At 38.0% G+C, this 5,271-nt stretch overlaps 1 pseudogene; it reads left to right on the forward strand.

Moving 5' to 3' along the window:
• Positions 1-3,337: 3,337 nt before the first annotated feature.
• On the forward strand, positions 3,338-4,280 carry LOC103232106 (polycomb complex protein BMI-1 pseudogene; annotated as a pseudogene).
• Positions 4,281-5,271: the final 991 nt, after the last annotated feature.

Below are 5,271 nucleotides of genomic sequence, written 5' to 3' on the forward strand. Positions count from 1 at the left end.
TTCATTAGGTCCCATTCATTTATTTTTGTTTTTGTTGAATTTGCTTTTGGGGTCTTAGTTATAAATTCTTTGCCTAAGCCAATGTCCAGAAGAGTTTGCCTGGATTTTCTTGTAGAATTTTTATAGTTTCAGGACTTAGATTAAAGTCTTTAATCCACGTAGAGTTAATTATTGTATATGGTGAGAGATAGGGTTCCACTTTCATTCTTCTACATGTGGCTATCCTGTTTTCTCAATACCATTTATTAAATAGGGTGTCCTTTCCCCACATTATGTTTTCATATGCTTTGTCAAAGATCAGTTGGTTGTAAGTATTTGGCTTTACTTCTGGGTTCTCTATCCTGTTCTATTGGTCCATATATATACTTTTATATCAGTACCGTGCTGTTTTGGGTACTATAGCCTCATAGTATAATTTGAAGTTTGGTAATGTGATGCCTCCAGATTTGTTCTTTCTGCTTAGGATTGTCATTTGGGCTCTATTTTTGGCACCATATGAAATGTATGATTGTTTTTTCTAATTCTGTGGTTTAAAGGAGTTACATTGAATCTGTAGATCACTTTGAGCAGTACGGCCATTTTCATGATATTGATTCTTCCAATCCACTAGCATGGGGTGTATTTCCATTTGTTTTTGTCATCTATGATTTCTTTCAGCAGTGTTTTGTAGTTCTCCTTGTGGATAACTTTCATGCTTTTTGTTAAGTTGCAGCTATTGTAAAAAGGATTGAGTTCTCGATTTGATTATCAGCTTGTTTGGTGGTATACAGCAGTGTTACTGATTTGTGTGCATTGATTTTGTTACTTGAGACTTTGCTGAACTCAGTTATTAAATATAAAGTCTTTTGGAGGAGTCTTTAGAGTTCTCCAAAGTTTATATCATTAGCAGGGAAAGATAGTTTGACTTTTTTTTTCTGATTTGGAAGCCTTTTATTTCTTTTTCTTGCCTGATTGCTCTGGCTAGGACTTCCATGTTGGTATTTTAACCTAGAGACAATACCTCAGCTCAAAAGAGTGAGCTGAATAGTGAAATTTCAGGAATGATTTAAAGCCAGTGGACAAGAACTTAATATGTGAGATTTTGTTATATTTTGATGTGTGTGTGTGTGTGTGTGTGTGTTTGTATTTACAGATTTCCCAGTAGACACCTTGGTGGAGACCTCCAAGGTGAGACCCTGGGTCTTGAGTGCCCCACTAATGGGCCAGAATGTCCTTGACTTCATCTATTCCCTGAACTTTTTTTCAGGTTTGTAGGTCAATCACTCACATTTACTAAACATCTCTTATATAGAAAACTGGTTCTGTGTCTAAAAACTTTGACCTATACCATTGTGATAGACTCAGCAAGTTGTCTACTCTTATCCATTCTTTCCTCCTTCTAAACAGAACCATGATTTTGTTTGGGTAAATAATGCACCCACTTAAAATACTCCTCTCCACAAACTCCCTGCAACTAGGTGTGATAATGTGACCCATCGTGGCCAATGATAGATTGAGCTGGCACTCATCCTGTGCCTTTTGCCCTTTTTCCTTTCGTGCCTAGAATGTGATGCAACTTGAGAGCACAAGGAAGAAATATACATGCTAAGGATTTGGGGGCCAGAAATTCTAAAAACCTGATATTTGAAGACTTTAGAACCACTGTTCCAATCCTCTGTGGTCTACTTCCATGCTTTTTTTAGTGACGCAAATGAAGCCCTTATTTATCTAAGCCACTTTAGGAGAATTTCTGTTACACAAAGTCAGCACAATCTTAGCTGATAAAATAATCTCATTTAATCTTCTCAACAACTTCATGAGGTAGGTTTTATTATTCCAACTGAAAACATGAAGAAACAGAGGCTAAGAGATTTGTCTAAGTCCACACAGCTTTTAAGTAGCAGTCTGGATCCAAATCTAGGTCTAACTCCATTTCCTATGCTCTTTCTTCTATACTACCGCGTGACAGCTTTCTTACAGGATACTCTGCCAGAGAGAGATTGTGTGTGTGTGTGTGTGTGTGTGTGTGTGTGTGTGTGTCTGTATTAGACGGTGGGGGGGGGTAGAGAGAGAGAGAGAGAGAGACAGATGCAACCTTTTGAGAGATGAATCAATCACTGTCCTCATGAGGCATTTTGTAGGTTCCTGGTGGTACTGACTGGGTCATATACAAATAAGATATGTATGTATATAGGAAGGGACTGGGAAACTTTGTTCTTACCTCCCAGGAGCTTCTGGTCTAAGATCAATAGTCCTACTCTATCCCTTCTATGCATTCCCACAGCACTGTTGGAACCACTTGTCATTTAGGTGTAACTTTAATCCATTTATCTATTAATTTAATGAACATTTATTAATCACATCTTTCAGGCCAGGCACACCAGAAAAGAAATACTGGACTGATTCTGAAGACCTGAGTCCCAGTTCTAGTACTACCATTAGGAATGAGTTCTATGCCTCAGTCTCTCCATCTATATAAGAAGGACATTAGACTAGATGATCTCTAAAAAAACTTCCAGCCCAAACAGACTTGGTCCCTTTGAATTGATTCAGGTTTGGCCAAAAAGGTGTTTTAGGGCCAGATCATACTAGATCTTTAATACCTTTTGAAATGCTTGGGATTTCCCCAGAGACGATAAAAAATACTATGGAAGTTTTTCAGGTTATACCTGGGTAGTGCTTCTAAGTTAAAATTGCAGCTTTCAGTTTCCTGATTGGGTGATCTTGGGCAAGTTTCTTAACCTCTCTGGTGAGTTTCTATAGAACGGAAACAACAATTGCACCTATGGCATAGCATTCTTACTAGGGTTAATGAGAAATAAACATAAAAAACCCATAGCACATTGCCTGGGAAAAAGAAAATGATTAATCCATGGCAACCATGATTATTACTAATTTTCTGCCTTCTAGACACTCCCTCTATTTTCTAGCCAGGTTAGTAGGCCCCCTTTCTTCTTTTCCTACCATCACACAAGGAAAACAGCTGCCCTTGCTGAAAGAGAACTGGCAAGGGTGAGGGTGGGGGTGGGAGTAGAGGGGATGCTGTCAAAGAAGCCCTGATTTGAATTAGAAATACCTTCTAGCCCAGCAGAACAGTACTTATTATTGATCGCACTTCATCCTCATGCTCCCTCCCCAGGGCACAGAAGAGGAGACAGGCTTGGGAGGTATCCCAGCTGAACACCCACAAAGCAGAGGCTCCTCTTTGGCTGTTGACAGTGGTATCTGCAGCTCACTTTAAGATGGCCAGTTCGCCCACATTCATTTTCTGTTGAATGACTTTTAACTTTCATTGTTTTTTCACTCACTTTGATAACCTCTCAGTGGCTGCTTTTCTGAGATCTTTCATAATGCAAAAATGCATTGAACAATCAAAGTCAAAATCACTGAGCTAAATCCCCACTTAATGTGTGTGCTTTGTGGAAGATACTTAATTGATGCCAGAACCGTAATAGAATATCTACATTCCTTCTGTGAAACCTGTATTTTGTGTTACCTATAGATCAGCAGATATTGTCCTGTAATGTCCAAGTTCACAAAACCATTTTGCTCCTGAATATAACGTCAGATAAAAATCCTCAATCTATTGTATACGAATTATTTCCAGGCCTTTTCAAAATTAAAATAAGAAGGGATCTTTATGCATCTCTTTCTTCAGCTGTTGCTGCCAATGGCTCTAATGAAAATAGAGAAGTTGCAGATGAAGATAAGAGAATTATAACTGATGATGAAACAATAAGCTTATCCATTGGATTTTTTTTTTTTTTGCCAGAACAGGAAGTAAACAAAGACAAAGAGAAGTTTAAGGAGGAGGTGAATGATAAAAGTTATTTACAATGCCCAGCCAGAATGACTGTGATGAACCTAAGGAACATACCTTATATTTCCCGATGAATGTCATGTATAAAGAGGAATCTTTAAAGGATAAATATGCATTAATGGATATTACTTACATTTATATGTGGATAAGAAATGGAATTCTTCCTTTAAAGTATGGTGTTTGACCTACTAGTAAAAGAATGAAGCTTAGTTGCCAGAGAGATGAACTGACAAAACTGCTGGAGAACTGGAATGTGACTTTGGAAGTGACAAGGCCAATGGCCCAGTAGGAGTTATTTCCTCTAGCTCTTCTTGTTTGCCTAGCCCTACTACTCCAATCCAGTCTCCTCATCTTCAGTTTCCTCACACGCCCAGTGTGTGGCACCAGGAACAGTCCCACTGGTAACTATGAACCTTTCTCTGCCAATAGACCTAAAAAGTCATCAGAAAATGAGTTATTAGAAACTTCATTCTTAGGTTGATAACTGAGGCTGTTAAGGAAAAAAAAATCCAGCTCCTATTTTTTTTTTTTTTTTTTTTTTTTTTGAGACAGGGTCTTGCTCTGTTGCCCAGACTGGATCACAGTGGTGTGATCACAACTCACTGCAGCCTAGACCTCCTGGGCTCAAGCTATCCTCCCACCTCAGCCTCCCAAGTAGCTGGGACCACAGGTGAGTGCCACCATGTCCAGAAAATTTAATTTTTTTAAAATGTAGAGATGGGGGTCTCCCTATGTTGCCCATGCTGGTCTCAAACTCCTGGGCTCAAGCAATCCTCTGTCCTTGGCCTCCCAAAGTGTTGAGATTACAGATGTGAGCCATAGTGCTCAGCCAAGCTCCTAATTTATATAGGTATTTCTATGCCATTAGAGCTTTACAAACACTAATACATGTGACTGTGGTCAAACTTGCTTTCTTTTGTAGTGACATTGAATTTGACTATAAAAGATGGACTAGGTGTGACATTCATATATACATTACTTGGAAAGAAAGATTGTCTTAAAAATAACTGTTTTTTTGTGTGGGCAGACAATATTTTCTTCTGTGTGAAGTGGTTTCTGTAAACACTGTTCGAATGTGAAAACACTCTAAAATAGACATAAACCTTGGTCCATAGTTTGTCAATCTCCATTAACATCTGTGTTACATGCTCTTGGATTGTTCTTGTTGTTATGTTGTTTTATGAACCTGTAGACAACACATGCTTTTTATTTTGAAATTTAAAAAATAAAAAGAATATGCATAAAGTGGTACATAGACTACACATCGAATGCTGCGATGTAACTGTGAGTAACCATTTTTTGCATATTTAACCATTTTGAGTTCTTCATTTGATTTTACCTCTCTGTTATTGCACAGAACAATCTTAAGAAAGTAAACAGCAGTTTTACAATTTGTGTGCTTTAAAAGTGGCTACTATTGTTTATTTTTACTGACTTGTTTAAATGAACGTATTTTGTAAGAATCAGATGGC

This window comes from Chlorocebus sabaeus, chromosome X (genome assembly GCF_047675955.1).
Source record: "Chlorocebus sabaeus isolate Y175 chromosome X, mChlSab1.0.hap1, whole genome shotgun sequence".
NCBI lineage: Eukaryota > Metazoa > Chordata > Mammalia > Primates > Cercopithecidae > Chlorocebus > Chlorocebus sabaeus.